Below are 12,012 nucleotides of genomic sequence, written 5' to 3'. Positions count from 1 at the left end.
CCAGTAGTAGAGATACTCAGGATGCTTTATAATACAGTATTCTGTTATTATTATTAAAATCGCAGAAACCTCATTTTTTAATAGAATCTCTTAATCAGGGGTACAAGTCCTGCTAATCGTCTGCAGCAGTGTAAGACACCAGTTTACTATAGTTGCTGCAGTCTGAGGCAAACATGAAAGTCAGAAAGTCAGTAAAGGGCAAGCAGACAGCAGAGCACTTCTCCATCTCCTTGGCCTAAATCTAAATCTGTGATCAGAAATCTAATCATGAACTATCACGTAAATGCTGACTTAGACAACACTTCCCCCTCCTTCAACATGTTCAAGATAAATAGAAAAGTATGCCATTTTATTTCTTCTCATCAAAAGATGGAATAGAATAGACTATTTCAGTTGGAACGGGCCTACAATGATCATCTAGTCCAACTGCCTGACCAATTCAGGGTTGACCAAAAGTTAAAGCACGTTATGAAGGGCATTGTCCAAATGCCTCTTAAACACTGACAGGCTTGGGGCATTGACCACCTCTCTAGGAAGGTTCTTCCAGTGTTTGACCACCCTCTTGATTAAAGAAATGCTTCCTAATGTCCGGTCTAAACCGCCCCTGATGCAGCTTTGAACCATTCCCGCATGTCCTGTCACTGGATCCCAGGAAGAAGAGATCAGCACCTCCCTCTCCACTTCCCCTCCTCAGGAAGCTGTAGAGAGCAATGGGGTCGCCCCTCAGCCTCCTCTTCTCCAAACTAGATAAACCCAGAGTCCTCAGCCACTCCTCACAGGACATGCCTTCCAGCCCTTCCACCAGCTTTGTTGCCCTCTTCTGCATACATTCAAGGGCCTTCACATCCTTCTTAAATTGTGGGGCCCAGGACTGCACACAGTACTCAAGGCGAGGCCGCACCAACGCTAAATACAGCGGGATAATCCCCCCTTTTGACCGGCTGGCTATGCTGTGTTGGATGCACCCCAGGATGCGGTTTGCCCTCTTGGCTGCCAGGGCACACTGCTGACTCATGTGGAGCCTGCTGTCAGCCAGCACCCCCACATCCCTTTCTGCAGGGCTGCTCTCCAGCCACTCCTCTCCCTATTTATACTTGTACCCGGCATTGCTCAATCCCAGGTGCAGAATCCAGCATTTTGACTTGTTAAATTTCATGTCATTAATGATTGCCCAATGCTCCAATCTATCTAGACCCCTCTGCAAGGCCTCTTGTCCCATGAGAGAGTCAACAGCACCTCCCAGTTTGGTGTCATCAGCAAACTTGCTAATGGTGTGTTCAACTCTTGCATCTGTCTCATTGATTAATATATGGAACAGAACTGGCCCCAGAATTGAGCCCTGAGGAACACCGCTGGTGACTGGTCACCAGCCAGATGTAGCTCCACTCACTACAGCCCTTTGAGCTCTGCCCTTCAGCCAGTTCTTCACCAAGCACACCATGAACTCGCTCATCCCACAGCTGGACAGCATGTCCAAAAGGATGCTGTGAGGGACAGTACCAAAAGCCTTACTAAAATCCAGAAAAAATACATCCACTGCCTTCCCTTCATCCACTAGGTGGGAAATCTTTACCTTAAATATAGCAAAACCTCCCTTTTGTGTTGTCAGCCATTAAGTGTAATTTCCTGATGTGCCATTTGTTGTCTTAGTTTTAATATTCCAGTGGAATATGTTCATTTTCTCTTTCAAAGAAAACAAGTTCAGATGAATAATCTAGTCCTCACATGACATATACACCTCATCAACTGGGAAGCCACAAGGACACGTTTTATGGCTAAAACCTGTTGTCACCACCCACTCTACGGGGGATAAATAGCCTAACGTAGGTGGAATTTTGCTCCCTGGACAGAGTAGCTCTGCAACAGAGACTGGCTGTGGCAGCCACTGCAGCCTCAAGGCTGCAATAACCCCTGCAGCTGCTGTGAAGCCTCAGGTTAGCTATCTATGCTGTTGGATCCTCAAGGGTATTATTTTAACCATTTCCTAAATCCATGTCTCACAGTGGGTCACAGAGGGCCATTAGGAAATTAGTTCACAAATATGTAAGCAACCTGCTTTCCACAACTGAAATAATTGCTTCAGTTTTCTTCCTTTCTGGACCGCAGTCTCCGTGACAGAGCAGGAATGCAGAGTGAGCACAAAGACACACTCAGCAAATTCCCTATTCTCTCACTTGCAAGATACTCACTATAAATATCTGCAAAATGCCTTCTTCAAAGTCCCACCTATGCCCTGATGGTTACAACAACCTAAAAACTCTTTGACTGCCAGAGACTACAGCAATCATTCCAAACAAGTCTCTTCCACATTTCGCCTGTACTCTTCTCTCTCCTGGTGTCAGTATTGTCTTTCTCCCATCCTTTACACAAGCTTTCAAAGGTTTTTTGTTCTGCACCTAGAACAATGCAGTAACAGCCCACATTTGGAGCCCCTAAGGGTGACAGTGACATAAATAATGATAACCACAACAGCAACAAGAGTAGTAAGAAAAACAACAGCAAACTTAATTTAACTCATGACCACAGAGCTCTGCACAATAAAAAAGAGATCTGACATTGGGTTTTTTCCAGTCTGCACTAAATGTTATGGATCTTAGTCTCCACTTAACAGACTTAGCAAATAATGGCTGTGAAATATATGGATGCAGGGAGAGAGACATATTCATCCCATCAAGGAGGCAAGAAGAAAGCCTATGTATCATGCAAGTCCCTACAGATTATCATGCAAGTGGTATGACCCATAGGCTTTGGAAGAGCCTCACAGAAGGGTGCTACAGCCACAACACATATTCTAAGGCTAGCAGGTCAGTTAAATACCAATAAATGCTTACCTAAATATTTATAATACATTTCTTTAATGCCCCTCTTTGGGTTTTTAACCTGGCCATTTCTGTACTTCCGACAGAAAACAGTTTTCCTGTGAAGATGAAAATGCAATGATTTTTAAAATTTTTTTTTTTTATTTTTTTCTTTGATTTTTTCTATGTTTTGTCCAAATAGTTACATCCTTACAAAATTTCAGCCCTACATGGTGATAATTATAGAAATCTTGATATGACTGAAAAAAGAAGATTCAATTCCAACTCCGTAAGTTCCTGAAATAAACACCAGTTTCACATAAAGAATGCCAAAACCTCTCTCTTAAGCCTTGAACAATACAGGGAAAAGATAATGGAGTTTATCCTCCTTCACCTATGCCATAAAACACAGAAGCCAATCTACACATAGATCATTTAACAAAGGTGACATAGGGTTAAATTTTAAAAAGAACAACAGTAGTTTTTCAAGTTTCATTAGAGACATGGATCTTAATTAGTAAGGTCCCCTAGATGAAATATTCATTAAAGCCATCTGCATCCATATTTAGTAGCACACTTCAAGGACCTGTTCAAATGTTTTTATCTTGTTAGCTCAGTGCTCTTGGATCTCTCTCAGTGCTGTGAATATTTCACCTGGTTGTGATTTTAAGGTTATAGTTCAGCAACCAAATGGTGCACACTTAATTTAAAAATCATCATCAATACTTATGACGTTACTGTGACTAAGAAACAAAGGATACTTTGTACCCTCTCTAAGGGCTCAACTGCTGAAGCATGGCAAAGCATGCAAATTACAACCTAATTTCATCTTTCAACAAAACCAAAAAACTCTTTTTCTCTCACAACTGTACAGGGAAGGTTGAAGGAGTGAATTCTCAAGTTAAAAATCTGTAAGTAAAATAGAGACAATCTAAAAGGGGGTGTGGGGTGTGGGTGTGTCACTGTCCTGATAATCCCATCATTTCTATGCCAGATTTATAGGAAGGTGGATTGTTTTTGTCTTGTTTTTTTGCAACCTCACTCATGATTTTTGAATCTCTGTAATTAGTAATTCTGGTAGATGCCTACATCCTTCTGATTTTCATAAGATTAGAGTTGTGCCAGCATACACTTTCAAGTGCTCTGCTATGTCATTAGGCATCACCATCACTTGGGATTCAAACCTGAATGAGCAAAGCTACAGGAGTCTTTGGCTACCCTGCATCCACCATCAGGTAGCAAATTATTACATCTCTATCAAAACAGGAAAAGCAATTTCTTAAAAAAGTAGGAATTGCAACATCTTATTTGTACAGCCATGGGAATGGCTGAAAATGAGCATTGGAGGCATTTAAATCGGAAAGACAATCAGAAAAGTAAAAGTGAGAACACTTGTGGGTTGAGATAAGAACAGTCTAACAATTGCAATAAAATAATAATAATAATAATAATAATAATAATAATAATAATAATAATAAGTAATGAAAAGGAAAATAACAAAAAGAGAGAGAAATAAAACCCAAGAAAGACAAGTGATGCAAATGAAAAACAATTGCTCACCACCAACTGACCAATGCCTAGCCTGACCCTGAGCAGCAGCCGTGCCCCAGCCAACTGCCCCCAGTTTATATGCTGAGCATGACGTCATATGGTATGGAATAGCCCTTTGGCCAGCTTGGGTCAGCTGTCCTCGCTGTGCCCACTTCCAGGTTTCTTGTGCACCTCCAGCCTTCTCGTTGGCAGGCCAGTATGAGAAGCTGAAAAGTCTGTAACTGCTTAGCAACAACTAAAACATCAGTGTGTTACCAACATTATTCTCATCCTAAATCCAAAGCACAGCACTATAGCAGCTACTAGGAAGAAAGTTAACTCCATCCCAGCCAAAACCAGGACAGTATCTACTGCTTATTCTATAGCATCTATGTCATGCCCAGGTTCTACCCTTTCTAATACATTCCAATTAATAACCACCACTTTTCCTGTCTTTTGATATATACATAGAGATATCATTCCCTTAGTCTATGGGCTATCCCTCTAAAATGTCTGTTGAGTTCATTTAGTTCATGACTTTGGGCTCCATCTGTCATAACAGTCCTTCAGGGCAGGAGAGATGGTGTGTGGTTTTGGATTGCTGCATGCTGAAGCTAGTTCTGGTTCCATCACCGCTGCATTTGTCCGGTTCTATCAAAGTTCATTCTTCATTAATCTGGGTGACTCTTACTGTAATACCATTGATATGGCATATAGCAATCACAGTAGTGATGACAGACAGTATTATATAGCAATTAACATCATAAAATTGAAATCATTGGCTATTCGCACCCAAAATCAAATCCCCCTGAGGTTCATATCAGACTTCCCCATCCTTTTGCATCACGCATTAAGTGTACCCAGGCCCTTGAGCAAAAGCAATCCCACAGATGGGTTTGCCTTTGCTCGGGGAAGTGGGGGAGAACGTGCTGGTTTTGGCTGGGATAGAGTTAACTTTCTTCATAGAAGCTAGTATGGGGCTAAGTTTTGGATTTGTGCTGAAAACAGTGTTGATAACACAGGGATGTTTCAGTTATTGCTGAGCAGTGCTTACACAGAGTCAAGGCCTTTCCTGTTTCTCACCCCACCTCACCAGCAAGTAGGCTGGGGGTGCACAGGGAGCTGGGAGGGGACACAGCTGGGACAGCTGACCCCAACTGACCAAAGGGCTGTTCCATACCATATGACGTCATGCTCAGCATATAAAGCTGGGGAAGAAGGAGGAATGGGGGGACGTTCGGAGTGATGGCGTTTGTCCTCCCAAGTAACTGTTATGCATGATGGAGCCCTGCTTTCCTGGAGATGGCTGAACACCTGCCCGCCCATGGGAAGGAGTGAATGAATTCCTTGTTTTGCTTTGCTTGCATGCATGGCTTTTGCTTTCCCTATTAAAGTGTCTTTATTTCAACCCATGAGTTTTCTCACTTTCACTCTTACAATTCTCTCCCCCATCCCATTGGGGGGAGTGAGGGAGCGGCTTAGTTGCTGGATGGGGTTAAACCATGACAACCTTGGGTGTGTTGCACCCAAGTCACTAGAAGGCCTGAGAAAAGTCATTCCTGTCACCGTATTTTTCACCTCACAATTGAGACTATCCCCAGCAGAGCCAATTGCAATGGACATTACAGTGACGTGAAACGCCATTGACATGAACAGCTGGAGCAGAGCTGTCTCGCTCACTGTCAGTCATCATCAGCCACTACAAACATCTCCTCATTCCAGCTGGACTGTGAAAGACAGCTTGGATGTAACACACTCCAGAATTCAACTACAGTTTTCCTAAACTATCCATTCACTCCGTATCTGAGAGCTCTGAAATCTGACAGGAAAATACTGTACCGTGAACAGCTTGGAAACCCAACAGCTCAGGAAGTAAAGAGAAAGAAACAAAGACTTCCTTTCAGCAACAAGTTCCACACAAAGCAAAAGCCAGTCATTACCAACTAAATTCCAAAACATAAGCTTTTTGTCATTAATCTTTAGTTTGATAAAGGTTTTTATTTTTTATAAAGATTTTTATTTTTTAAATTCAAATCACTACAAAAATATTTATTTAAATATTTAAAGACCACTATTCTTAGCCAATAAAAACTTGCAGTGGAAACATAGTGAGCCACTTCAAGATAAGAGCTAGTATTTAACTGTGTTAAAACTGCAGCAATAAACAGGTCGATTTTCTGGATCACATCCAGCCTCACATGGCAGCAGAATAAAGCGTCATTTAGAAAAGCTGTGTATTTCCCTGAGGTAGGAAAATCCTTGGCTGAAGTCACACAGGCATAAGTATTATTTATCACTTTTTCTCTCCTTCTCTAATAAGGAATGTGCTAGCAGGCAGGCAGTGCTGCAGCTGGAACATGCTACTCACGAGGCAATCCTCATCCTGTGAAACACCACTATCCAGTTCTCACCAACCAGCATACGTAAGTCCTGAGACTAATTTAAACCAAAAATAACTGAATTATTAGATTTGTGAAAAAATAGCATGGCTGTATTTCTTCCCAAGCCAAACTGAGTGGGAGTTTTACCATTCATCTCAGGAAGACATAAATATATTCCTCAGCTGACAATACCACACTGGCTTGGGTTGTCAAAGCAATATTCCAGATTCTTTATCAAACAGCAGTTCTTTTCTTTGGTTTCACTATCAGTATCGTAATTTGCAGTACTGCTTTCCTTCAGAACTATGTTCATATTCGATGATGTTTCATTTAACCAGTAAAACATCTGCTTTTTAGCTGCACAGTTATCACACATTGACATCTTGACATCTAAGACACATTCATCTTAAGAAGTGATGAATAAGAAGAAATCAAGTATAACATTAAGCTTGACCACTGGCGCATCAATTCACACTTAGCAGCTTCATTTCAGTTTATCTTGCCTCCATGGACAGCCTCTGATAACTTTGTCATCTTTGGTTTTGCTTTCTTGAGCAAGTCAAGGAAAGAGCTAAAAAAACAGTTGAAAAGATGACCCTTTTTGTAGGGAAAAAAATCGCTTGCTTTCACCATAATCATGAAGAAACTCCTGGCCTGCACTACAATGACAATCCAGGTTGAGTTTAGTCTTGTCAAACCTTAAAAACTTTTAGACTAATAACAGCTGGAAACAGGCTCAGCCCATTAAATCAGAAACTTGTCAAGACTCTGCTGAGGCACTGATTGATCTAACCAGCTATTACAGCTCTCCCACAGTATCAGGCCATTCTGTTACTAAGTGCCTTTTTAATCTTAGTTAGATGGTAGGTACTGGCAGCTTTTTATCTGTTAATACAGTGATGATAACAGACAGGTCTTTTTATTCACTTCCTCCTGTTTAAAAGAAATAAAAAAAAAGAAAACCACAACGGCACTTGGAAGGAACAGTGGGGCTGACTCAAGTCAATGGAAGAAATTTTGCCTGCCTTGACGGGTTTAGGATCAGAAAGGCAGCTTGAAAAGTGCATGTCACTCCTTGTCTTTTTGCTAACATGTCTGTTGACATCCTCCAAATATTTATGAACAGCAGCAAAAATGTTCTTGTCACAAAAATCGCTTCATGAAAGTGCAAAACACCATGGCAAATGTCTGGATTTCACACAGACAGACTCACATCAGTAGCAGTTCCGAACCTAACCAGCTGTTTGAAAGTAAGCTGTTTGGATTGCTTCTACAGGGGTCAAAATGTTCATGATTTTTTTACTAAGAGTATTTGTGGACTATTTATGGAAAACTAATAAATCCAACAGAGAAACGTTAAATATAATTACATAAGTAGCATATGTTACTATGTTACCTAAGATGGATGGAAAAAATATCTAAACAAAAACAAGAGGACAGAGGAGAGAGAGAAATCAACACAAAAATAGAAGGGTGAGATGGCATATTTTAAGAAATTTTATCATTATTCTTGAATATAAATTGCAGTTTAAGCATAAGTGTGAAGACATAGAATTATTTAAACCCCTAGCTGCTGTCAGATATCTACCTCTCAATGCCTGGGCAATGGGTAACCTGCCAGCAGAGAAATAAGGACTAATTGCCATTTCTTCAAAGGGTATCAAACTTTTATTTGACCTCCACTGGTGAAAGTCTTGCCTTGTTTTCCTGGTGCTGTAAAGAGCTGATGTTCTGCTAAATGAGTATACCAGTCTGCAGCTGCGGTAGATGGAAAGATTTTCCATCTTTCCAAGAGAAGTCATTCAGCTACAAGCATAATTTGAAGATATCAAAGTTGCTGAAGCTCCTTGAAAGTATTACCTGCCTTTTTTTTTTTTAACCTGCATTCAATAAATGTGTAAGAGTGCTAAGAAGAATCTGTGGCATCAATTCTACAAGCACTGGGAAACTGGGAAACCTTTAAATTTGTGACAGACAGCAATCCACTAAGAGGAAGGAGTGCTCAGTATCAGTGTACAAAAAAGTACTGCCGTGAATAAAGTGATAACTACTGCTTCAGAAGGTCTTAGACTGTATGAAAACGCTAATAGGTCTTATGAAAGTTTTTAGAGAGTTTGCTCAAGGAGAGTTTTTTCTTGCCTTGATTAAGAAACACACCCACCACCCCCCAAACCCCACCTTTGGGGTTTATCCCCCAATATAATCATATTCTTACTCCCACTGTGCTCTTTTTAGCAATTTCAAGCTATTTTCTTCCTGCAGTGGCATAACTGAAGTAAAATCTTATCTCCACTAAGGTCAGCAGCAAAGTCCCCACTGACTTCAGTGGGACCAGGATTTCCATTCTGTTTTTTTTCCCAGAGTTTCCACTGATCGTCCTTTAAAATGTTTCCATTTAGTGTTTCCATGCTTATCCTTTTCAGAATTCTTACTTTGCCTTTGTCTTCATCTCACATTTTGGATGCCAATAAAGCTTTGCTGTTATGAGTATCATTAATTACATCAAGAAACATCCTAATGAAGTTCCTAAGCTAATCAAACTAAAAAAATGTAAAAATTTATGCTTCTTCTTTTCAACATTTAGAAGCATAATAATGAAATTAAATTCTTGTTTGGGGATTTAAACTTAGCTATAACATATATTTACTTCCAGCATGCTTGTTGTGACTCAGCAGAATAATGAATAACACTAAAGATCTTGGAAAGCTGCACCCAAAGTCTTAACCAACCCTTAACTCTTAGAGACTTGAATGAGCTCTGCCTGCAGCAGGGGTTTTTAAACGTATATCCTGACTGCTTTGAAAAACAATCAGTTTCACTGTGTCTAAACATGGCTTACTTAAACAAAATATGCACAAGAGAAACAGGAAAGAAAGTAAGGCCAGTAGGAATACCTTTGTGTCTCTCAGAGATGAAAGCTGGGACTAACGGTAGCAGCTGTCATGGAGGTTACATGACTGAATCTTCCCATTTCAGAAAACTTGTATTAATTATCCTTTGTGCAAAATTTTGCCCAATATTAAGTATTTGGATTAATACATTTTATTATATTCAGATAATCTTCTTCTGGATAGCTCTACCTTCCTCATGCTATGGAGCAGGCTCAGGGATTCAGCTTTTCCCAACTCTACTGAAATTTATTTACATTTGATGTTATTCTGTCTCCAATAAGAAAAGGTTGCATGTTTCACAGGGTTGCCTTCGGATTTTAAAAACTTTCCCAACTCCTATATATATGTCCAGACTGTGCAGAAAAACTAAGGATGCTTCATGTCACTCAAGTGATAAGAGGCAAACTCAGGCTTTAATGGTTGTTGTTAGCTGTTTGATCAAGAGTAGCAATCGGCGCCAAAACAGTAAGGTCTGGAACAATCTTTATTCATGGACTTTGGCATACATATTACAATGTGCTCTGTAATTCCATAATCATATGCTACTTTTTAGTCTTCACAAAAATACACTAGTACCTTTCTCAATGCAAAGTACAGCTCTGCTCCAGGGATAGACAACCGTAGCACAAAATACCTTACTGTCATACAATTTTCTGCCTCATTTTTTGGAAATGAAAAATCACGTTTTAATTTTTCATAGCTCTCTGACAGACTCCCTGCATGAAGTTAACCACCTTTGTTACAGCTTATCATTATTTTGGTGGTCTTCGCCTTCTGAGCTTTCAGCTTCGCACTTCACAGTTTGATTAGCCTGGATGCTCAAAGCTCTGACTAAAAACCAATGAAATCAAAGTCCTCTATAATAACACCTGTTTAAAAATAAATCTCTTAAATTAGACATCCAAAAGTTGCATAAGACCAAAATTCTTCACTTTGCCAAAAATAGCAGCATGTCCCGAAGCAGCAAAATAGCCCTTTAAATGCCTCAGTATCCATACGTGAAGCAACATGGATGAAAAAATTCTTAGGGAACAAGTAACCGATCAGGCTTCCCACAATGCACAGGAAAAAGAGCTGTTGATACGCTTTTTTTACTTTAGCAGCTTAATGACAAGAGCATTCACCATGGGGAGCAAACTTGCTTTAAGTCTCTTTCCAAGCACAAAGCTGATTGACATCAACATCTTCATCTCACTGCCCTACCTGTTAGGATACAGATTGTCAAAATATCTCAGCATATCTTTTTGAAGCTATTTAAATTGAATTCAAAATAGAGAGAGCATGACTCTCTAATCTAGTGGAGAGAGAGATTGCCTAAAAGGTTTAGGACAGGAGCTGGAGAAGGGAACACGTCCATTCCAATCCCTGACAAACCACTCTTTTGAGTAAACAATAGCTCTCGGCTTTCAAAGCAAAATTGAACAAGTAATCCAGAAAGTACTGAGACTGCAAACACATTGACTAATAGAAATAAACCCCAAAATATCCAAGAGCTGCTCTTTCTGTAGTTCTGTATATCATCTTTATCAAATGAAGTTCACTAAAAGAAGCTACTATACACAGTTAAAAGAATATTATAATGGATTAATATAAAACAAGTAAACTGATGTAAGCAACGTTGAGGGAAAACTTTTATTTTTCAGCACTGCACTTTGTAATCTTATTTAAAAAGATATATATATGCATGTACATTTCCTTTCTGCAGCCAAAATTTTTTTACACAGTATAACCTTTGAAATTGTCAATACAGTAAGCATGAATCTTATTTTTAAGGTTTGCTTTAATTTTTCAAAGCCTGTAACAGCATTGGTTAAAGCTGTGTTATGATAGAAATATGAATCATTCAAAATCAAAGAGTTTCTTAATGAGCTCTACTGTGAATGATTCATTATATTCACTAGCAGCTAATTCCCTTCTAAAATTTTCCTCTATCTTGCATTTTGCATTTCCTCTGGAGATACTCTGTTACTATTTCATACACACAAGCCCCCATCAGAAGCAGGAAAGGTTTGTATTTTGGTTTTTTTTTTTTGAGATCATCAGAATCAATTGATGTCTAAAGAATCTGAAGTAATTTGCTGAAGAAAAAGTTCAGAAATAGAAGTTTTAGAAATTAGAAATAGAATTATCATTATGCACTTAAAATTAAGCCCACCCTTTTTTTCTGACATAAAATGGCATAACTAGGTAAAAGTTAGCCTTTCTTTTCTGCTGTATGTGGGAAAAGGGGGGAGAAAAGAGGAGGAGGGGAAATTATACAGCAAAGATGATGCTGAATTCTCACAAAAAGCTTTCTGACAAACTGAGCACTCTGAAGGTATTTTTCTCTCATGGAACTAATTTCATTTATTATCATGCAAATTACTATTTTTTAGTACCTTGGCTTTCTGCAGCAGAAGCTGATGTATTGCC

The 12,012-nt window shown here is 39.5% G+C and overlaps 1 protein-coding gene across 2 annotated transcripts in view; it reads right to left on the bottom strand.

Annotated features, from left to right (window-relative positions):
* KCNN2 (potassium calcium-activated channel subfamily N member 2) overlaps positions 1-12,012 on the bottom strand; it is a 76,673-nt gene that overhangs the window by 24,644 nt on the left and 40,017 nt on the right. The gene's annotated exons all lie outside the window — the stretch shown is intronic.

The sequence above is a fragment of the Ciconia boyciana genome, chromosome 4 (genome assembly GCF_034638445.1).
Source record: "Ciconia boyciana chromosome 4, ASM3463844v1, whole genome shotgun sequence".
Lineage (NCBI taxonomy): Eukaryota > Metazoa > Chordata > Aves > Ciconiiformes > Ciconiidae > Ciconia > Ciconia boyciana.
Note: the sequence above shows the minus strand (reverse complement) of the source record. Positions and strands in the feature narration are given on the sequence as shown.